Source organism: Tinamus guttatus, unplaced genomic scaffold (assembly GCF_059628265.1).
Source record: "Tinamus guttatus ecotype Peru unplaced genomic scaffold, ASM5962826v1 Tinamus_guttatus_pri_ptg000172l, whole genome shotgun sequence".
Taxonomy (NCBI): domain Eukaryota; kingdom Metazoa; phylum Chordata; class Aves; order Tinamiformes; family Tinamidae; genus Tinamus; species Tinamus guttatus.
This window is the reverse complement of record NW_028288706.1, coordinates 2,315,850-2,340,531: the sequence shown is the minus strand read 5'-3', so window position 1 is coordinate 2,340,531 and position 24,682 is coordinate 2,315,850. Positions and strand designations below refer to the sequence as shown.

At 37.4% G+C, this 24,682-nt stretch overlaps 1 protein-coding gene across 24 annotated transcripts in view; it reads left to right on the top strand.

Annotated features, from left to right (window-relative positions):
• Window positions 1–24,682, top strand: part of RBFOX1 (RNA binding fox-1 homolog 1) — a 950,329-nt gene that overhangs the window by 832,013 nt on the left and 93,634 nt on the right. The window lies entirely within an intron of this gene.

The following is a 24,682-nucleotide window of genomic DNA, read 5'->3' as shown; positions in this document are numbered from 1 at the left end:
CTCACCGCTCTGAGGTTGAAAGCCCGTCTATGTTTTTCTTTGAACTTGGATAATACTATTTTTCTGTTTTTGGAGCTTCTTACAAACTGTGGGAGCTTGGTAGAATCTATTCTTTCCAAATTTCTTTCCTACAATATCAGACTGACAAAATGATTAATGGCAAGTCCATGAATCATATAGTAATGTTTGACTACTTCCAGTCTGGCAAAATGTAGGAAAAGACTGTTTGTTAACATTTATTTGAAAGAAAAGCCATCATTTATTTTTTCATGACCTCTCTATTTTTCAGGAACACTTTCGAGTGGATTTTTTTTTGTTGTTTTTTACAAAATTGTTAGTTGAATGATACTGTATTGAAGTTGCACAGCTATGTGATAATGTATTGCGAAGAGTGTTGCTTCAGTACTGGAATCTTCAGGGAATTTGTCTGTGCAGCTGTTAAGAAAGTTGTATGTAGGACTGGACAGTGTTGAGCCACAGAGGAGAAACTAGTCCCCGGAGACAGCAAATTATGAATAGCAATTACTCAAAATAGTTATTTGCAAGTAATACAAAGACTTAGATATTTCCCCAAAGTGTTTGTCAAAAATTATCAAATCCTGAAAATGTTTGTGCAAAGCAGTGTGCTTTTAAATTGATTTTCTGTATGATTTGTTGGTGTAAATCTGAGTTGCAGAGATGGCCAACATTTAACTTTCAGTATCACCCCTCAGTACCAAATTTGCCTTTACGTTCTCCTAAGGTTTGATCTCCTTATAACATTCTGAGATGAAATTCCAAGTGCTGATGCACCTGTATGTTGAAAATATTCCTTAAAACTGTTCTTCTCGGGACAGAAATGGTAGACTCTTTGTCATCAGTCATGCAAGGGACTCCCTGGATGTAAGTCCTTACTTTGTAATTTCAGGCACAAACTTGCTACTTTGATAGTTTAGTGCTTCCAACTAAATTCTAGATCAGGACTCAGGATATCCAGTGCAGATGGTTGGCAGCTTTCAGAACCGTCAACCACCTGCATGAAGTGTGGAGGATCCAGCATGGATTAGACAGCCCGCTGCAATTGAGCAGACATTTGGAGCAGCCCTGCTTGTCCTCGTTATCCTTGCTGCCGTGCTCTGCACCGCCGCTTCGTCTCCTTTCTCTCCCATCCCGTGTCCTACTTGAAGGGTTTCATTCATTAGGGCAAGAAAAGAAGGAAAGGATTGGATCTGGAAGACTCAGAGTGGAAGAGTCTTCAGGGAAATACTGCCTGTTATGAAATGACTCTTGAAAATCGTCTTTTTCAGCAGCTGAAGGTTTCCAAGGCATTTTTTCCTTCTTGAAAAAGGAATTTCTTCCTTCAAAGGCTCATGGGAATGCTACTCTTTATGTGCTAGGGAGGATGAAAAGCATTTATTTTTGAATGACTTGTTCTGAAGATTTGTATATATCTTGCCGTGTCACTAACATCTTTATATGGATATCTACAAGGAAGAAAAACAATATATCTATATATAGAGAGAGATTTCTCTTTTTTTGTGTGTCTAGAAGTTTAGGTTTTAGGAACCTGGAAGAGGAGATCATTTCTTTCTGATGTTAGCAAGAGGTCCCTTTCAAAAAGAATGAAGGTCTTGTAATAGATAGTTAAGAAAAAAGGCATACAACAAGTCTTTTCTTCACTCCCATAGTAAAGTCATTGCGGATATATCATTATGAGGCAAACCCGTGCGAATATTGTGCCTCAGTATATTCAAGTATACTTAAATGAAAAACAGCAGCAAGAAGTATTTTTTGGGATGTAATCAGTGATGCTCCCTCCTCTCCAGTAGCAAAGCTCTGTGTCTTTAGTGTGAGCTGCACAGGTCTGGGGTTTATGCAGTTGATTCCAGCAGCCTTTTAATTTCAGAAGTGATATCTTTCTATTGCACTGAGTGACCCTCTCTTCCAGTAATGTGAGAAAGGTTAAGTGTGAGAGCGTCCTATTTGCCTGCATCGCTTAGGATTATACTCAGCTCTACAGTGTCCCTCTTACGCATCTCCTTGTTAGATTCCTCATCTTCACCGATTTGTAAGTTTTTGTGCCATGATCAATTTTGCTGACTGTTATTGAAAATCACTGCCCTCGATCAGGAAGGAGAGCTGTGAACTGAACAGATATTCCACAAGACAGTATATCCTGGTTAACAGAATAATTGTTTCCATTGTCCCCATCTCATTTTTTTATATCCTACTATTTAACTTGCTCTTCCAAGCACTGCTGCATGTTGAACAGTTTGCTGTGATGCCCAGTTCTGCCTTTTCCTATCATCAGCCTATTGGCCTTTTTATCATTCGGCTCTGAAGTAAAAGACTATCCGTGCTAAGATCATCGGTAAAATGTTGATGCGAATGGGGCAGGAGCTCACCCCTAATGACAGGACTATCTATTTACTACTGTGATCTCTCATCCCTTTTGATTTTTCAATTTGGGGTTTCTCTTTATTAGAAAAGTCAGGTATGCATTTCCTCAACATCCCGCAAGAAAAGAAATCATGTGGATTGTCTGCAATGTCCTTATATCCTTCAAATGCTCTTTCAAACCTCACTCCAGCAAATCCAATGATTCCCTTGCAAATTTTCTGCTTCTGATATACTAAGAGGTTTTATTGTTATTTGTTTGTATCTCCTTAGTTATCTGCTCTTCTTATTTCCTTTTAGCCTTCCTAACATCCAACTTGCATTGTACCTGTCATACTCTTTCTCCCTTCTGATTCCATTCGGAATGAATTTCCATTCTCTGAAGTATAACTATTCAATTCTAATAACTTTTTGTATTTTTCCAGTGTAGTGTACTTAGTTGTTCTTTTTATTAGGGGTCCTTTGCTTGCCTCCTGTTTCCTGTCTTTCAAAGGAAAATGCATAACTTCTTTGTTTAAGAAGCTCTCACACTGAACATAAAGATTTAATTTCCTTACTTTTGCCTTTTTTCATAGAAACTTTTTTCTAAATTTTAATGTTGAAAGCTGTACTTTCAACTCACTTTCAAGGGAGCTATATTTCCTGATACTGACTTTCAGGGGAGAACCATGCATTACAAATAGGAGTTTACAGGAAGTGTATTCACTGTGCATCTGCACTGTTCAGCGTAGCCTTGACAGTTAAGATACCCCTTATTAGCTGAACTTGTGCAAATTCACAATCAAATGTTTGCACAAATTAATAACAAAGCTAGATCTGAGATTTGCTATGTTGTGTGTCATTAGCATCAGACTTCTTAACACACTCTAGATAGATGTACAGATCAAACTCAGGCAGAACCCTACTGATTTGTGAAGAGCTTTGTAGTATTATGAAGGTCCAGCTGTGTACATCTCTTTGGGAGTTGTAGTTTGAATAATATATGGTTTTATTATGAAATAGAACTTTTAATAGCTCCATGTGAGTAGTGTAACTCCACAACGTCTTCTGCTTGGTAGGTTCGAGTATTTTTATACTGTTCACTTTAAGTTGAATTATGTGCCTTTAAAAGAAAAACTGCTGACTGATCATTTGCAAAAGGACACTGTTGTGATTATTCTAGATGAGGTGCTGAAGGAAGGCCAGTTTCTCTTTGTGTTTTTTTTTTTTTTTCTCCTCATATTCACATGCACGCTTACATGCATTTGAAGCTGTATATGCTCTTAAAAATGCATATTACAGTTTTGAAATATGAGCAATTTCCTTATTTGCAGAATTGCTACCTGAATTTGCTTCCCCTGTGAAGGACTTAATCCATGCAAACTTCTTTCTGTTTGTCTGAGAGCTGCACGGATTGAAGCTACAGCTCACACCGCGTCTTGTGCAACCCAAACCCCAGTAAAGATATAAATAATAATGATCAAAATAAACAAGTTCTGTGAAACTTCTCTTAAATCCTTTATTGCAGTATCAAGAGTGATCCCAGCACAGTTGAAAACAATCCTCCTTCAAACTGAGCAAGATTTCAATCATCTTCCTGATTACAGGCTTGCAATTTTGTGCACATTAAAGTGCTCTTAAATAGTAAGTCTGTAGACTTGATATCTTAATTAGTAGAATCTATAGGCTTTAGTAAATATTTCCTTAGTCTTGTTTGATCTTTCAGAGGCTTTCAAGATGGATATAAAAGCCAAAATGATAGTGCTTTAAACTGACCTTGAGTCGATGCAGGATATTAGTCAAAAGAGCCTTAACAAAATTTTCTGTATGCTATGCCAGCAGACACGTCTGAGTGGAAGAGAATGTACTTTTTTCTTTAATTAAAGTTAAAATATCTTATTGTGAATTTTACTTTTCTGACATTATTAAAAAAATACTTCTTTGCATTATATGCTTAACTGCTTCAAGTGTAGTTTCATTGATGATCTTTTGGCAGTAAGGATGGCGATTAAAAATACTTGTGTGCTTTTGAAAAAATGCATTTCCTAGTGAAGATATTTTTAAATATCATTTGATAAAATAATGTAAAGCAGTCTCCATTAGGATAAACGTTGGACATGGATAGTGATTAGATTCTGTGCATAGGAATTACTAATACCTTATTTTAATGTTACAAAACAGGGGAAAACATATAGGATGAATGTGAAGTAAGCAATGCTTAGACACAGGATGATTTAACCAACATGATATAAAATAATCTGGCAATAAGATACTGTTCAAAATTGTTTTGAGTCTCCTCTGAAAAATATGGCATTCCTCTTTATGGATCAATGTTAAAATGTTAATGTTAAAAATGTTAAAATTTGTTAAATGTTAAAATATTAAAAACTCTCACCATTGAAATAGTCCATCCTTGTGCATAATTGTTATTCATTCATAGTTGTTATTCGTGTAAGCTTGTTGGAGGTTTGGACTGCTGGTGGGTTTGGAGTTCCATGCCTTTAAAATAGAAGCAAAGGTAGGAAACTGCTTTTTTCAGGATGGATGGATAAATGACAAGAATGTGGTAAAATTATGTGAGGAGTAACATGTGGCAATTTTTTGAATTGGCTTTGAATATTGTTTCAAACAGTGTGCCTATTATAAAAGATTTTAAGTAAGATTTCTCATCATTTTATGAAATTATGAGATTGTCTTTTGCATATATATATATACACATAAAATATGTGTGCATATACATATTATATTTCAGGGAATAAAACTTGTTCAAATTTTGCCAGTGTTTTTTATGCATGACTTCTTTGGTTGATGTCACTGGGAGATGTGTGTTTAAATGTGTAAGGCATGAACTGGGCATGCGTAAAAAAGCAGATAATAAGAAGTAAGTTTTGCTTCTCTACTGTTTCCTATTCTAAGTGTAATGTTACAATACTCTAATCATGGTAAATGATATGGTAAATACTTAGCTTGTAACAGTATGTTTGTGTATGTGTGTATAGAAAAAAAGATTCTGTGCTCTAAATTTAACTGTGGTTCTTCGTTAGAGAAACCTTGATGTCATGCTGTAGTCTTTCTCAGACTACAGTTTCATGGTATTTCAGAAGGTACGAAGCCCTGGATGAACAGGTGTGCTTGGCTGGAGGTCCTTCAGGAACACGGCCTGCAGCAGCAGTGGTGGTGACCAAGCTCTTGGCACACTGCCCTCCAGGTCGGCGCTGAGTCCGTACCCAGGGGGACTCAGCATCTTGGAGTCACTTAGAGGACGTAGTGCAGAGGTCTGGTGGTCTGTGATCATTGAGGATGTCGGGAGTACTTTTTCACACAACCCCTGGGTCTTGACTGAGTTTCAGCTTGGTTAATCCTATTTCCTCAGCCAAAATTTCTTCTGTTGCATCCACTGAATTTGATGCTCTTCTGCATGAGAATCATGCCTGGTTTTACAATTGCCCTTCTTTAACCTCCAAATTTTCTATATTATTTGAGATCTAATGGTTTGAAAATCAGATGGTTCCTTTTCCTGCTATTAATTATGTCCAGCTTTGTGCACTTTTTAATCATGCTGCAGAGGCCATCTGTTCATATAGGAATAGGGGAAGGCCTAGTGATACCGTGCCCTGAAATATCACTTGCATGTTGAACTCAGCTGTTTGGTGGATGATGTTTTGAGGGAGATGTGCCCTTTGTTGATTTCGTCCCTATTTCTCTGTTGTGCTTTTTGATTTGCAGAAGAGAACTAGCAATTGCAAGTGGTTACAGTGAAGCACATTATATAAACCCAAGTTGTTGGGATGGGTGGGTAGATTGCTGCTGTAGTTCTCTGCAATGTATTTTTTTTTATTTCTTGTTAGTTCTATTTTTCTTTTTTTTTTCCTTTGATCTTTATGTAACTGATTGGTGTGTTTTTTTCCCCTCTCATTCCTCCTGCTTGCTCTTTTCTTCCTTGTCTATATGTCTCCTGAGGGTGTGGGATACACTAGCTCTTTCAAGACATTCTTTTAAACAGAAGGCTATATCCTGCTAGGCTTGGAGACAGAAGTCCATCAGTTGTTCTTGTTCTTACAGCAGAGCGTCTTTGAAGCAGAGATTTTTTTTTCAAAGTTATCCATAGCTTGCTGGCTCGTTGTTTAATTATGGTTGTGCTCATTAATCTTGAGATGACCTTCAATGAGGTCCACCTTAAGACGAACTTTATGTGGACCAGGAAGGAAATTAGACTTTGTAGGTAGTTCTCTCTGGGAAGTCCAAGGAGCAGAATTAGAGTTTGGATAACCAGGTCCATCATTTCTCTAAAGACAGGGACTCAGAGCAGCTGCTCAGCTGCTGTTTTGCAAGTCAAATTTCTCCATGGATTTTTTTTCCACAAACTACTGTCAATGACCCAGTCTCAGTTCTGTTTCAATTCCTTATTTTTTTCTCCTATAGATGTTTGCCAGCAGCATGCCAGATACTTGATAATACTTTGACAATTGTTACAGCAATGTTTAATGATTCATCTAAATCATACCCTGCTGCGGCAGGCTATTGCATCAGCCTGGTCTGCTATTTCTGTTATATTATCTGTTAGATTTGGGCCTACCTGCTACTTGAGCAAAGTATTTCAAGGAGTTGGTTTCAGCACCCCAAGTGCTTCAGTGCCACAGAGGCAAGCAAGCTACTCGAGCTCCTGCTCTGCAGCCCAGTGAAGAGATCAAAACTGACAGCCCAAATAGATAACATAAAGCTGTGCTGGGCTGGTGAGGCTCCGTAATGACTAAGGATCATAGACTTCATTACTTCTAAGAGGCCTCCTTGCAGAGCGCCCTGCATGTAAACTGTGCAGCTAGACACCATGTGTGTTCCTGTGCCTATGCTGAAGAACTGTGGTCATGTACTGCTCACTTGAGCAGCTGGGTGCGTCAGTGCCTGCTCTTAGGTAGTTCTTCTCAAGGATTCACAGGACTTCATACTGACTGCTTCCTGAGACAGTTAATAAATTGCTTATCTACTTATTTGTGTTCCCTGACACAAAACCATCCCCTTTTCCCTGTTGCTGAGTTCATGACTCGGGCTGTGCTCGCAGGAAGCGCTCGTGGTCTGTCAGCGGCTGCGCGCCGGGAGCGGAGCAGCGCACACAGCCCCGCGGCCACCTCGCCAGGCAGCAAGGCTTGTGTTCTCCGGGAATCCCACTTCATTGACAGCGGAAAGGATGACGAGGGTGATAGTGAAAAGGAAGGCAGAAATAATGCTTATATTTTTGAAATGTATTTTTACAAGGAATTTCATCTTCCCTTAGTTTTGGGGTGGGTGATAGTGTAGTAGTAAAGCTTAAGTCCCCCCAAAAATGGGGATAAGGAAAGCAGTTATCTCTGTCTTCTGTGGGCGCGTTTGCTCAGATAAATCAGTTGGACGTTACTGAAGAACCCTCTGAATCTTCACTGTGGGGCAGACTGTCGCTTCTCAGATCACTTGAGCAGAGCAAGTAACCCCAGCCAAATTGAAGGCAGATTTAACACACACAAAAAACTTTGTAGGGTCCTTTTCCATTATGCATTCAGCTAAAGACTTAGCCATATTATTTCAGCTTGAAAAATTTCTTCTGATGAACTTTCCTTCAACACCAAATAATTTTTCACCTCCCAAACATAATCGACCAATTAAATGATTTAAGATTTGCTTCCTACTCAGTCCTGGAGGAGTTAACAGCAGCGTTACTGGAATCTTCTTGCGCTTTGCTCCCTCTACCAATTTTGTCTGTTTCATTATTGACTTTTTCCTCTCTCTCAGCAGTCTGAGGAGCTGTGGCATCCAAACGCTTGTCTGTGCTTTGAGTTCTGGTATCTTGAGAAAAACAATTGTTGCATTTTTCGCTGAATAAGCAAAGCATAAATTTCTAAGGGGACCTTGCTACAATGAAATAGCTAATTACAACTTACATTGTGCTTGACCTTCTGCATCTTTGTTTCACATTATAACATGGTAATTAAAATCGATCCTTATTTATATGGCTTTTTTTTTTTTTTTTTTTCAAAAATTAGCTCTTGTTTTCACTAAATACAGGAGTGGCAGAGCTAGGTAAGGTAAGACTAATGATATTTTCTATTCTCGTGTAATTGCCATGCAAATGATAATTCATGATGTGCAACTTTATCACAAGCTGTCAATTCCTCACTGCAACAACTCTTTATAATTCTAATATAAGCTCATGTATTGCACGTCGCACAAATGTGTTGGCAACTTCTTTGTTAGCCCACAACATGCCTATGTCCTTGTTTGCAAGCAGGTGACTCTCAGCAGAAAGGTCAGAATGGTCAGGTGTCCCACCTAGATGGAAAACTAACAAGGTTCTAACCAAAAGCTGTGAAGATTGAAAGATGATTCAGATTGTCTTCCTGCTCATCTTCCTTTAAATCATAAAGCTCCGTTTCAATTGACATCTTTGCCCAGGGTTACAAAATAGCTGAAGTTATTCTCCTGTGTGACTGCAGGTGGGTCTCAGTTGAGGGTGGTTTAGTGACTTATCACCCCCCCAACCCAACCCACATTTTTTTTCCCCAATCCCTATTTATAATTTCAAATTTCTGTTCTTCTCCCACACAGCTCAATCTTCAACTTTCCCATCCACCTACACACCTATTCACAGAATTATTTTAATTAAATGTTATTTCTGTATGAGATTACTTACCACTTCTCCCTGCTTAATGTTCTCTTTCTAGGGTCTGTATAAAAGAGTGACTTCATTCGTTTTCCTTTGCCACCCATCACTAACAGGAAGGCAACAGCAATGCACATCGGCTCATCTTGGCTTCCCTCGCGGCCAAATCCTTACATAAGTTTGAGGCTGTTTGACAGTCTGCAAATGTAGGTCCAAATTCACATCACTGCGGGCAGAAGTAGAGAGAGAACATGTTGCTAATTAGATCTATGTTCAAGAACCCATTAGCAGTTCTTCCTTTTGGACTTTATTGGAAAATGAATTAGACTGAGCTGAGGATTGATATATGGAGACCTGTTTACATGTCAAGATACAATTTGTAGGTGTCCAGGATAGTTTTCTTCCTGTCCTGAATACATTTGAGATACAGATAGGAGGTCCATCCAGACCACCAGGCAATAGCAGATGGATTTGGCTGTGAAAGCACAAGTGTATTGCAAATTACTAGTCACCTACCTTTAAAACTATTAATAGGAACATAGGATAGTTGCCTTAGTGATTCTGAATTTCTTAGTATCTTTTATGTTACTATCTTAGTATCTTTTGAATTTAATATGAAAATCTCTTGTTAAAAAAAAACATTTCCTATTATCTTTATTCTATGCTTTTGTAATTTCTATTAAAAGTAAAAGTGTTTTAAAATATATAAATTGCTTTAAAATATCTATTGTTAATACCTTACAAGTGCTTTTAAAACTAAATGTACCCTTGATGTCCAAGGTTTTGTGTGCACTTAGAATACTATTTATATTACAGTTGTGTCCGGTTGCTAGACACTATTAAAGGAGACAGTGCTAGACACTATTAAAGGAGACATGTGAAAATTATTCATTAAAAAACACCTTTGCAATAGGCTTTCCTTAATATAATAGTCTTAGAATATATTACTGTTGGTGATTTTCTAAGGAAGTTTCTTAACTTTCTGGATTTTTAAAATTTATTTCTGATGAACAAAATTTCCAAGAGGCTAAAAGAGGCTGAAAGATTCTCAAATAGACCAATACATGTTAAGAAATGTAGCACATACTCACTTATGTGCTAGATCATACAGGTCACAAAAGGTTACTCATCCTAACCATGCAAAAGTAAATCTGGTTAATAGAAGGTACCAGTCATTTTGTATGTGACGCATTTCTGAGGCATGTCGTGTCTGTCCTAGTAGGGGATGTATGTTCGGGCCACCTTCTGTGTAAATATTGCTTTCCCCTATCATCAAGTGTTTAATATCTCTATTGAAAATCTTTTAGGTAACCAACGAAATCTCGTCTCAGTATCCCCACTTTCCTTCAGCTAAATACTCCTAATATTTTGGCCCCGATCTGAGTAGCTTTCTAATTTCATTGAGTTATTGATTTGACATGTTTTAGATACTGATCATGTAGACTATGTTATTTTTAGAACGAACTACCTAGCATAACTTAGGAACCCGTTATCTCTTCTTTATTAAACTTACTTACGTGCCTTATGTTTTTCAGCCTTCTGTCTTCAGAGGCTGGAGAGGAGGGTTGACATTCCTGACTAAACAGACTATATAGTTTCGTCTATAGTTTCTGCTAATAAGAAGAATGATACTTTGTCTTTATTACAAGTAAAAGAAGATTCAACCACGCAAATACACATTTCTACTTAAGACTTCAAGAGAGAATTAACTTGGTGGTTAGCATAGTCATTCCATAGGTAGGGAAGTAATCATTGGAATTTAGGCTACAGGTGATTCTGTTCTATGTTTTACTGTTTAAGGAATGCTTCATGGATGCTCCTCCCTTCCTCTGGGAGCAGCTGTGGGTGCTCAGGTGTGTGTTCTCACTGCTGAGCTGAGAGACCTATGCTGCCTGGTGCTGTGATCCCCAGGTTTTTGCCACTGCAACAAGTTGCTGATTTGTTGAAAAGAATTGTTATTGATCATTGTTTTCAAATGAAAAATTAGGAATAGAATAGAAAAGGGTTTTGCTGGAAGTATTAATCCTTTGAGGACAGTTAATAATGTCTTGCCTTGCTCAAGATAGGAATCAAATGGGGTATCTCCTAAACAGTATTCAGTAAGCATGGATATTCCATGCCAAATTTTAGTTACAATTGGGATTTTTGTTTTTACAGACATGGAAGAGGTGATAAATTTGTTGCTAAAATGTCTCTGTACCCTCACCTTCTTCAGTTAAACTTCTGATAATAACATCTAAATGTGCATTTAGGTCATTTTTTTTTTCAACAAGAAAAATGGTTTTTAGTGCTAAGGGGCCATGAAGTTTCTTTATTTGTTTTGGTTTTATCTCTATAGCCATCAATTCGCTGTCCACTCTGTTGTACAGTAGAGGCTGAGGAATTCACAGACTATCTGAGACTGATGTTAACACTGCAGCAGTGTAACATGAGGGTGCAGTGTTGTCACTGTACAAGCTTGTTGGTGCTGATGAATTACCTTGTCACAGAGATGTAACCAAGGTTATGAAGTCTTAGTGGGTTTCTTTCTTCATAGAGATGTCACTGTGGCTGAAGGAGTATGTATGACATGCTGTGTTACTGCCCTAGGACCAGAATCTGTTGTCTGGATGCTTTGGTGCAGCTGAGGGACTAAGGTTTTATATTGCTAGTTGCTGTCAGGGCACAAGGCAATCTCTTGGTGCACTGTAGGGCTGCTCCAGTCTAATTCTGAATGCAAGAACACCCTTCTTTGGCTCCTGTGAAATTTCTAGTGCTTCTACTGGACAGTAATTCTTTACACAAGGGGAGTAGAGTTGTATTTCCTAGCACTCTTGCGAGGTATTCGAGCTAGAGAATTTAGAAATTTGAGACCTCCAGTTATAAAGCCTCTTGTTTATATTATGCATTATTATTATGCTTTTAACATGGCAGTGGACTATAATAAGCCTGAAATATTTGTGAATGTGATGCTACCACTTAAATCCAGTGCAATTATTTTTTTCTTGTTGAGTTTATAGGATGATCTTCTTTGAACATCTCAGGAATGATTGATTCATCCTTACGACCGTTTTGAGAGATGTTGTTGAGTGACAATTACTGGTTTTCCCACTTTTGCAAGGAGGAACTGAAGTACAGATCGTTTAAATGACCTGCCCAAGGCAAATCCGTGACAGAATAGATTGCAGCAGCTGCCTGTCCTGAGTCCAAGTGTCTGGACTGAGATGCTCTTTCTCTCGTAACAGAATGCTCTGGCTGGATATCGTTTTGAACTGGTGCTTCTGGAGCATTGCACATGAGCACATTGCAATCTAAGCTTGGTTTACATGAATGCTATTCTTTAAATGCATGAATAAGAAAAAAAGCTTGTAAGGTGCTCTGCTAATTAGGAAGTACAAAAAAAAAAGGAAAAAAAAATAAAGCGCAACTCTGCATGTTAGTTGATCTGTAAGATGTTCTGCGCAGACTGTATGAAGCTAACCCCCTTTTTCCTGCCTCAAACCAACCTTGTCTTACAGGATGAGGGCAGGATTGTGGTTGAGTTTCCAACAGAGCAGCAGACTCCTTTTTCCTTATCCAGTGGCTTTTTCCTGTGATTTTCCTTTTGTGAGAGTTTGGGAGGCCTTTGCTGGTTTGTTCAGAGAGGGGTTGAGGTTTGTTTGTTGTTTGCCCTTTTAACTGCCCATAGCTCGGGTGGCCGGGGAGGAGGAGGACTGAGGAAAATGTCTTTACCCACCCCTGCCAAACACACCTGAGAAAAATATCCCCTTGGAAAGAAACACCCGATGTCGGCATTGCCGGCCTTGCAGCCATGCTCAGCATGTGCAGCCTTGCTTCGGTTGGCCGTGAATGTTCTAAGCTTGTGATTTTTGCCTTCAGTAACTCCTGTTTCTCAATTTTGCCAGCTTGTATTGAAAAATACTTGTAAGCAACACACTGTTATATTTGGGCAATGCATTAATCAGCTACCGTTCTCTGAAATACGGGTATGCATATGCATAGTCATACTAACAGTTAACACAGCATAAATACTGCCTGGTTTGCTATTTTTTTTTTCTTTTACAGAAGCCATGGCTAAGTAACTGTAATGATTTTTGCACCATATTCTCTTCCACCTACTGTTTTGCTGTGATATGTCTTTGAATATTGCACAAAGCCTAACAAATATATTTTCTCTTTATGAAAAATCCTTGTTTTATTTTGCAAAACAATTTACACCACAGTATCATCTTAACAGTGGCACATGGCTGTATTTTGAGGGATTTGTTTGTTTTGTGTTTAGTTATTCTCATAAGCAGGGAAAAATAGTTTAACTTTGTGTTTGTTAAAAATATGGGATTGTACACTAAAATGATTTTGAATTCACGCAAAAAAACAATCTTTCCTAAACAGCGATAGCTAAAATACAGTTCTGTATATAAGCTTTCAGTTTGATAAATAGTTACTTATGAGGTCATAAATACTCGAGGTACAAAAGGTTAATGTAGTGTGAAAGGCTGTAAAACACAGCAAGCAACCTGCTAGATCATAATGATGCATTAGCATGTTTCAGTATGAATGCTAGTAGCTTATAAAATCTTTGCTTTGAATTTATTTTATAGTGCAAGAATGTAAAGTTGGAGGATCTCCAATGAGGAGTTGTACTGCCTGAAAGGAAAAGAAAAAATATCTAAGTCATCTGCTCTTAAGTGCCCACTGCCTGAAAATGATAAAATGCTCTTTTTTGGTGAATAGGTGTCTAATACAATCTCTGAAGAGTATTTGTCATAGATGTTGTATGTGTACTCCAAGTAAGCAATGAAATACAGTGATACTTGGTGATTTTTTTGCTTTGAGTGTATTTGTAGGTTTCTGTGAGATAAAGTAAGCAATAATACCTAAAAGGAAAAAAGTGTTATAAATACTGGAAAGCAATTTACCTTTTAGAAAGAAGAGAAATACGATGCTAAACTCAAAAAGTGATCATTTACTGAACGATAAAATTCACCTTATAAACTGTAGTTTTTCTCAGTTTTAGATGCGTGCTATGGCTTGTGCTAGTGTCCAATATGCTGATGCAGCTAGTATTTCTCATTTAAAATCTACCCATGGAAGGAATTAATTTTACCTTGATGATCATTACTTTTTATTGAAGCAAATTATTTCCTATTCCAATATCAGTGCTTATGACAAATTAGAATAGTTTCACTTTAATTATAATCTTTTCAGTCAGTTCCACCATTTGCAGGGAAGTGCCATGTCTTGCACTAGCTATATTGAAGCAGTTAGTAAAATACAAAATCAAATATGGAAAAACTTCTGTTTGCAGACTGTTGATATTTGCTTTCAGTCATCTCTGCTCCATGGTTACCAAAGAAGTATTTTACTTTCAATTCATTTTCTCATTGAAGAACACTTGTATTTAGAGGGTACTAAGTAGTTTGAGAATTTAAACAAGGTAAATGTTTGTGGGATAATATTTGGCATCTAATTTGATAATAGATATAGTTATGTTCTAAAGCAGAGGCCTTGGGTTTTTTTCTTCTTTAATTTTCAGCTGTTGAAAATCAACACATTCTGTTTTTAAGATTTAATTTAAAAGTTGATAATGTTGGAACTGTGCATGTCTATCGGATGCTATTTTTAACGAATATGAATTTGCAAAGAATACCACAAGTAGTTTTTGCTGTGGCAGAAGTAGTGTATTCCTTACAGAATACTTGGGCATGAAAGAACACAAAGTGAGATAGATATTTTATAAAAGCCTTCATAACATCTCTGAAAATAATGTACGCTGTAATAAATTTTGAGGTGGATTATTTTATTTGGTAGCATTTGGTCAAGCCAGGAATCCAAACATCAAAACCCCAGTAGGCCAGTATATCAAGTTACTGATATATGACTCAATATAGTCAAGTGCTGCTTTGTATTACAAAATACAGGATTTTTGATAATAATACAAGAAAATTATTATATATTGCTGAACTTGTGCTCATATATTAGGTTATGTGTCTTTCTGCATCGTCTTTTGGGCAGAATTTTTATTTCGGGATGGGTGGGTTTTTGTTTTTCTTGATTCTCTATTTATAATATTCTCGGAGTCTGTATTACTTCAAAGCAGCCACAGCTGCTTTCTGATTGAATGACTAGCTGTACATTTTGTCAGTGCCTCTTCCTTTTCTCTTGCATGAAATATCTTCCTCATGCTGCAATAATCATGGATATTCTTAGTAGAATTGTCATGAAAGACCTTAATTAACCTTTTTTTAAAAAAATGAGGAAATTTGAAAAAAAAAAACAATGGTGTGGTTTCTCATTTAATGCATGCACCCAACAATTTCTATTAGAGGCTCTTCACATGAGTAAGTCAGGTGAGACAGAACTGCTCATCTTTAGCTCACAATTCATTTTCTTTCAGTTGAAATGTTCACCTGACATTCTAATCGGGGAAGAAAGTCCTGAGCGCATGCGTTAATTAATATATATCCTCCATGAATTTATATAATCTCGTAACTACTGTCATTAAAACATATTGGAAGACGATGCAAATAGCTACAGGAATTTCAAATTGTACTTACCACTTTTGATTCTCATTCTTTTATCTGTTTTTCTTTCATTTTTGTTTTAAGAAAAATTTCTCTCTAGCCTTTGAGTGGTCAAGAGATGTCCAGTCCTATGGAACAGATTCATTACAGAGAGGAAAATGAGCACACAGTAAAGGTTATAATTTACAACTTTAGTTCCATTTTCCAAAGTCTGACAAAGAGCAATTTTGACAGCATTTCTTTTATAAGTAGAGGAAAGGAGATGTTACGAAAGGAGATGATACAAGGTGTAAATGCAACTCATGCCATATTTCTACTATATTATAATATTTTATAATTATAATATATATGAAGCTATATTTATTATAGTAGTCAATATATACAGAGATATAATTCATTTTTTTTTCTTAGAGGTTCACTTCTGATAACTTCTCATTGTCTTCCTTTCATAGAAGTGGCTGTGCTTTATCAAAACAAAACAAAAACAAACAACAAAAAGCTGCTTTAGTTTATCCCGAGTAAAATTCATTATACAATTTTAAAAAGTTATTTAGTTATTTCCTTGCACTGTAAATTACTATATATACAATTTATATGTAGGTTGTTCTTCCCCAGATGCAGGAGTCTGCATTTCCATGTGTTGAATTTCATGAGATCTCTGTTAGCCAGAGACTTCCCCACCCTGTCAAGGTCCCGAAAATGTCAACGCTGCCATCTGATCTGTCACCAGTTCCCCCCAGTTTTGTATCCTCTGCAAACAAGATTAGTAAACTTGATCCATTTCTGAGACCTCAAGAGAAGGTGAAGTTCTTCTGTAATATTGACTGTGGGTGCAGAGCTAGAAAATCTTCTACTGCTTTCTGAAGTGAACTATGCAGAAATGGGGACTCCTGCTCAGAGTACATCACACAGGCAGCTAGCACTGGTAAATCATTAGTTTATTCTGCAACATTAGGCACAGAAATGAGGCAGTTAGGGAACTGGCTATCTAGGGTCCCTATATAGTCTGTAGGAGCAGACTCTGTAGGCTGAATCAAACTTCTGACAAGTGAAATGTCTCTGGATATTTCTGTCTTCCTATTGACTACACAGAGAACCTTGAGTAACTCTGCTTTTAACACATGAACATCAATTTAAGGAGCTGGACCTAGGCCAGGTCTGAAAATGTAGAGCATTATGTCTTGTACTTTGTACAGCAATTACCTAACACCTCCACTATGCAAATATCAGCAACTTCTTAAAGAACTGGGGACTAATGTAGACAAAAAAAGAGGTGGGGGGGGGGGGGGGGAAGGCAAGAAAAAAAGATGGCAAGATATTTTCGGATAGAAATGAGGAGTACAAAACTTAAGACAAACTGCCTCTAAGAGGAATTAAGACAAACCTGTTTAGAATTTCTGCAGCCATAGCTGATGCTTTACTGTATTAAGTCAGTCAGAAGACTTGGAATTTTTATTTTATAAAGAAAGTTGAAAAGGGCCTAAAGCTTCATAAATTTGGAAATAATAGTATGGACTTCTGTTGTGCAGGGAAGCTGTCCTCTGTCCCCATCCTTGACAATTAGGATGCAGATGCACTGTGAAAAATCCATGATTCGTATTTGTAAAGGCTGAAAAGAGTTGTGATACAGTTTATGAAGGGTCTCTTGAAGTTGCTTGCCATGTTCAAGGGGCAAGAAAAGACCAGCGTAATACCATGGGCATGTTCTGTAAGTCATATATTAAAGCCACAGTGATCACAGAACCTGCGTTTTGTTGTTCCGTTTCCCTCACAGCATATGGAATTCTCCCCATTCTCCCAAATCCTTTGCCCTTTCCCGAAGGCCACGGCTGGGAAGCTCTGGGGAGCTTGGTCAAAACAGTAGAAGGAAAACTCCTGCACAGCCTTTACTAGTCTAACCACTGTTCTAACCCCTGTCTTTGGTCTTTTCTGGAGGAAGCAGCACTCCAGATTGAAGTGGTGTCCTGCTTGGGTTTAAAGCAGGAGATCCTGTAATGTACCTGGCCAGTTGTGCTGCATTTTCTAGTTCATGGGTAAAGCACAGAGAAGTTGCTGAAGTTGCTTCTCAGTCCTTACTTTAACACAACTTTTCTAATTTACCACTGTAATTACAGTTAGCAGTTTTTCTTCAGCAGGGTGCCTGTTGTGTAACAGTGAGAGGAGGAATAATTTCCAGGCTCACCGTTCCTTTTATGTTTCCTCTCACACACACTCTTTTTTATTAGTCTTCAAAATAATGCAAGATGGATATTTTTTTCTTTTGTTAAAATACCCATGTAAACAGATTTTTGGGGAAAAACTACTTTGGGGTTGAGACTGAGATATTGAGATAGTTGTTTTGATGTTACAGTTCTATTAAATCCGTCATGGTTGACATGGGTAAAAATATGTTCTAAATGTTCTAAATGTATCTAAATACTTTAGAATGTATCTAAATACTTAAGGATTGACTCAGGTGGTTGATTTTAGGTAATTTTAGTCTGTTTTGTTTGTTTGTTTCATTCATACACAGAATTATCATTGCCAAAGAGTAGACTCTAACAGTTCTTTGCATCTCTGCAAACTTGAGATTAATGATTAAAATAGTCAAAAGTATTTGAGAATTTTTGCCTGGTGTCTTTGCCATATAGATGTTAGGTGAAAATAGGTCTATCTTGATTGTAAAATTTCTGTTTGTGTTTGCTGTGCTTGAGGCTTAGTAAGTGGAGGTCTGTTGGAAAGCTGTGGTGAGAAATAGGGTAATGTAGGAAAGAGATATAAATTCAGTGCCAACTCTCCTGATTGCTATTAGAGAATGCTTTCTTTTGCCCTTGTTCTGGATCCTTGTCTCCTCTAGGGAAGGAAAACATTGTTTCAAGGAAATCCCAAGTTCTGTCTTAACTTCTTGAATCAGCATGTCCTGAAACTCGAGTATCCATAATCAGAGTCCTTGCCTGATCCTGCAGCAAGAGCTGCATCGATGAAGATCTGTACCAGCAGAATTCGTCTTAAGATCAAGCAGATTTCATAAGACCAGAGTTTATAGCTAGATTTGGGCTGTTTTAGCCCCTCTTTGAATTCTTTGAATCAGTTGAGCCTCATTAGATTATTTTTTTTAAGTGGGAGAAAGGAATGAAGATCGTATATTTTCTAAACCTTTAAATCATGTTCCATGTTAGTGAAGGAAATGCGTTAGCTTAGCCATGAAGAGAGGGATAAATGCTTCTGATTTGTCATAGACATAGCGTTCTGTTATGTGTCCTTCCTTTATTTTGGTTAAAGATGATAGAACACTTTAGGAATGCTCCATTGACAGTGGTATTACAGTCCAGTATCCAATGGAAAGGATAGAAAGCATCAGTCACAGCCTTAGGTGTGTTTTTACATTCCAAGTGTTGCAGCTCTTCTGAAATGCTGCTCACATTTTGTTGCACCGTGCTAAGATATGAGAGAACCAAACAAAACCAAGAAGAGAAATGAAGGCAGGCTTTTTTCACAGTGTGTCAGTAAAGTCTAGAACTTCACCTAAGCCTGAACAATTACTGTGCTGCCTAGGAACAGAACTGCTCTTTGTTAAGTCTGTGTATGGTATCTCTGCATAAAAAGATCTAAATGTTGGAAAATGTTTATCTTAGTGAGGTAGAGAACCTTCCAATTCTGCCGTGTTTCAGAGGGTTCAAGCGTTGACTCCTTGGGCTAATACATGCAAGTGCACAAATGGAAAATCCCAGCAGGAACTCAGGAGAAGGTGATGGGTCAAGCAATGAAAACCTTTTATCATGTTATCACCTTTTCTGCCTTTTCATGAGCTTGCACTGCAGCAATCAGCCGTTCCCTCTCAGCATGAGGCTCTGCTGTCACAAGTTCACTCAGCAGTTGGTTGTGTCAACACCGCTCCTACAGCAAGCGGCTTCAGATGCGTGACAGCAGCATCAGTCACAGGGGGGATTCCAGGAACTCGGCTGCATTGATTTCAGCTGAGGGTAAACATGGCTTTTAAACAACTCAGCAAATCCTGCCAGCGTTCCGACTGAACACACTTCACATCATCTTAAAGAAAATAGCGTCTTTGAAACACTGTGTTGTGGTGGTTCATTAATGAATTTTCATTGGGACAAATACAGTAATATGTCACAATATTACTAGATACAGAACATAATTTTATATGAGGTAAAGCCACAATTTTGAAAGATTTTTTTCCAGATAGAGTCTATTACTAAAAAGAAAATTTAAGAAGATTTGTTGCAGCTTTGCAGCTTTTTATAAGGGATAATACTTAAAGGAATTTTAAAGGTAATGTAAACATAGAATAAATTAATCTAATTCTGCTTTATAGCATCAATCTGTATTATTTCTGCATGAATAAATGACAAAAGGTAAAAAGTGCAATTCTCTTCCTGTATACTGGCCTGTGTCATTTTGTGAAAAATTTCTTCATGTCTTAGTCATAGTCCTTGTAGAGATAATTCATTCAGGGAGAATGAGTGGATTTCCAGAAACTAAATTATTGCAGTTAATTTCTTATCAATTGAAAAGTTTTGATCTCAACAGGCAGATATTAGGATGAATCACAGGATGAATATTTGGGTTCTGTCGCGAGTTATTTCCAGTATGTGCTTTCAAAATGTGACTTGCTGGAAAGTGAAGACTCTCATGTCTATCATTAGAACTATCATGCCTATTAGGCATATTTATCTGTAAACTATACAAAGGAATTTTATATTTGTTCACCTATTTTAGGTTCAATTCAACTTAGTTGTGTGCTGGTCCATGTTTTTAGCAGGTGGTGTGTATTTTTGGATACACAGAACATGTCATATCCATTCCTCCTTAGCACATTCTGAGGAACATATTCTACTCAATGTAGTTTACCTGCAAAACTCCATACTCATAGAATTCCTTGTCAGTGATATGGATAAGTGATGGTTTCTCATGTCCCACGAAAGGAGCAGTCCCATCCTCTACGTCTCTATTTCCCAACCTCATTTGGATGTTTCTGCCCCTTCTTTGGGTTGTGGATTGGATCGGATTGCTAACAGTACCTGGTTGTCAGTTGGATTAACAGCTCTGGCCCAAGGCTTGATCTACATGAGCGTTACAGTAAACATGGAGAGGTGGAAGGAAACCAAGTCTTGAGGTAGCAAGAAAGGGAGGACTTTGTGGCATGTGCATGGCTGATGCTCAAACTTCTCAAGAAACTGCACCATGAGCCTTCTGTTTCTGCTTAGGCATCCAAGAGGAGAATTCTCATCATTGAAGAAAACACTGAGATGCATTTAGGAAATAAGTGTGTCTAGTAATTTGTAGGCATAAATAATGTGAGCAAGTAATTTTTTAGCAATCAGGTTTCCTCCTTTTTGGTAGTGTAGTACTTGAACGAGTTCATCAGATTTATTATTTTCTAGATATCTTATTTGCACAAGTTTGTGCAATAGGAAGCTATGCCGCTCATTCAAATGACAAAAACCTTAAAACGACTCCACTCAAAATTTCTGTGCTTACTTTCATAATACTGTTTTGTGCGTTCTCATTTGTTTCCTGTTTAGAAGAGTTTCTGAAGTGTTGAAACAAAGTTATTTTTGAACATTTCATTGTTCCTGTTGTTAAAATTCTTTGGAAGAGCTGCAAGCCTTACATCAGCTGGGTTCTGACTACTCTGTGATGAAAGAGGCATAATGAAAATAACTTAATGTTTCATCATGTCTCTGTAACACTTTTGATATTGTTCTAACATCTTTTTGTTTGGATTAAACTAATGTTTCTGTCCTTTAACCAGTCAGGTGTTCCCTAGTATAGCCACTTAAATCTTTTCCTTTTCTGAATGATTAAAAACAAGGATTTTAAAACCTTGTTTTGATGGTATCAAAATAGTTTAGCTTTTGTACATATAGCATGAATTTTTAAAAATATGCATGGAATATGTACACTTCCTTGACTGATGCAGACTTAAGACAATTAGAGGATGATTTTGTTAATTGTTGTTACAGTATTCATAGATGGAGTAAATAGATGGTCAGAGGTAGTTATTGAATTGATGCTAACGATAAATAATGTATTCAGCAACCTCCTATAATTCCTTCTCTGATTGCAAGTTATTGATACCCAGTGATGTCAGCTGAGTGTCCTTAATTGAACTTGGCAACTGAACTTGCTCAGTGATTCTAAACTTCTTTGAAAGTTTTCATGAACATTCTTTTAAAAATCTACTGCTTATAGTGGCAAATGCTGCCTAAGTTCTAATACAACACATTCAGTAGTTAAAACATTTATAGATTCCAGTATTTCACTGCAAACAACATGATTCATACGCTGTTCTGTTATATCCTGCTGACTATTTTAGCAGGAAAAAAAATGATGAGCCAGCAATGTGGATGTAAAATGCTGTAAAAGGAATATATATTTCATGTTGTTAAGGAAGATAGATTGGAGAAATAATTAATCTAACCAAGTAATTAATAACTTTTTGGTTGCCCTGCAGTACCAGAAGCTTAAGAAAACTGTCTTGCTGCTCCTATCTGTCCTCAGAATTAATGATCCCTTATTGAGGCTGCTGGCCTTCTGTGCATAAGCTATCACATACTGGTGCTTTCTCGTAGCCTCTGGTAGCAGCATCCAGAAGGCATCCACCTAGAAATGAAAGAAAGAATCAGCACTGCTGTTGAGTCCTCAGCCTGCAACAACACCCAGTAGTCTGATGCCTCAAACCATATTCACAGTAGGCACCTTAAAAAATGCCAATGGGAAGCACAAAATTATTCAGGTTCCTTTTCATTTGTTTGTAAATCGGATTAAGGGAGTCTACCTCACCATGCTACAGTAGTACTGAAACAAATGGCCCACGGAGGGTCAACCATCAGATGTTTTCTTCCTGGTAAGAAACTGTATTCATCTGAATGATGAATGATCAAGGATCCCTCCCATGCAATATTCCAGAGAGCAGGTGGCTGTCTCATACTTGGAAAAATAAATAAATAAAAAGGGATGCTTATACTAGACATAACACAAGACTTTATATAGAGACTGTTCTGGCATCTGTGGGAAAAGAATGGTGTACTTTATTGTTATAGTCTGCTGGAAAGTTTTTTTTTTTTTTTTAATACAATAAAAATGCTTTCATTATTTGGTTAGAATTTTAAGCTAGATTACAAAGAAGGGTGCCCACTGCTTTTCTTCCCTCTATTTGAGTTCCATTCTTCATGAAGCAATAGCTTCCACAGGAAGCACCATTTCAAGAACAAATCTATTTGTTCTTCCTTCTATTTGTCCTTATAAAATAATAGGGCTTGCTGCTCTGCCCAGTTTTGATGATTACAATGTCCTTGGGTCCCCAAAATGCTATGCAGCTCTCCAGTTATGTGCCTCACAATTTGGCTCAACTTTGAAACGTGTCTTTTATTAAGTAAGAAAAGCAGAGACAAGTGAATGTGTGCCAGGAGTGAAATGGAATTGAGAACTGCACTTAAGACACTAATAAACGGGTCAGTAGCCAGTGTGATGGTGCAGGGCTCTAGATGAGGAACCAGGGGGTCCTGTAGAGTGGAGACTTGGCTTCTTCTGTGTATTTCTCTTCAGAACCATCATAAGAAATGGTGACAAAATATTCGCCCTGGTCTTAGTTTTGATTTGGAGCTTTGGAGAGTAAAGTGTTTTTGAGAAGGAAATGAAGGCAGGAATGTTATGCTTTTTGTAGTATGAGAAATTGAGCTGTGATGAAATTACATTTATCAAGTGAGTATAATTTAGAAGTGAAACTTTGACCCAGAAGTAAGTAAAGTAAAAGAAAATGTTAGCGCTGTGAAGAAGAGGGTCAAAGTTCCCTCTGGTTTAGAAATCTGGCTATCTGGTCTTAAGTGTCAGTATCTCTGAAGCCAGGCATTCCTAAAGTAAGAAATACTCATGATTATTCCTGGTGCAGTCATGATTGTGCTGTTACGTTTCTTTGTACATACCTTGATGTTCCCTTTCAGTAAATGAGCACGAAGAACAAAGCACACTGTCTTCACATATAAATTCTTAAGGGGTAGCTTGATGTGGCATGAGAGTTGCATATGTTTCAGTATGCTAAAACAAAATAATTTTTATTCAAGAAAAAATTCTCACAGGTAATATCTTTAAAACAATGGGATTTCATATAAATCTTTGTTCATGAGAAAAGGATAACAGAGATGCAATTGACAAGAAAAGGCACTGATACCTCTCCTGGTAATGTTCATCACACTTGTAAAAGAACAGTGATAAAAAGCCAACATGTGTGCTCCTTTGTGTAGAAATTTATGTACAGAAACATCTATCTGCATAGATAATTCCTTTCCCCTTCAATTACAGTGCCTATTAAAAGCAAATTCCAGGGCTCAGGCTCTTCAGAATACAAATGTATCAAACCGATATGATTAATGATGAGTTAATCAGTCTGTTTAAGTAAACAGAAAAGATGCAAGCCTTTCTACACCTGTGCATACCCTGGTGGGTAGTATATTTGGGAAACAGTGCTTTTAAAAAGCAGCAAATGCAGTTTGAAATTATTTTCTTTGCACAGTGTTGAATGGAAAATAACTGCTCAGAATCTATCCCTATGTTAAGCAGAGAATGTGCAATATTATCTAAGAAAAGTATGAATTTGGTTTAGCGTGCATGATTTTTCAGTTCTGTGCACACATTCAGTGTGGTTACATTTTTGCTCAGGACACGTGCATTCTTTTTTCCCTCAACTTTTCTCGATTGCTTTTTTTATCAGGTTTACAAATCAAATCAAAGAGGTATATTGCAGAGCTCTCTGATATTATTTTTTGCGATTATAGCACAATGTATTGAATTATGCTTGCTCATGTACTGCCACCGCTATTCTCTCCAGATTGAGAGAGAGAATGACTGTGGGGGCTGTAAATTCACTTGGCTTCCAGCACCACTGGTTAAATCAAGAGCCCTATTCAAGCTAGAGAAGAGACAGAGCAAGTGTTCATTACACAAATCAATTTGGTCAAAAGTACAGCACAGTGGGTACTCAACCATTGCTCACATAATATTGTCAGCTTAATCAAATAATGCCTAGAAGACATTCACAAGCTCTTTCTTGCTGAGAAATAACTTGATTGGTATAGCAGGAAAAAAAAATGTGGCTTTTCAAATAAGCATTTTTTTCATTTAAAACTCTTAAGAGCATTATCCATATATTGTACATGAAACGCATCAAACAGCATATTATTAAGTTTGCCAT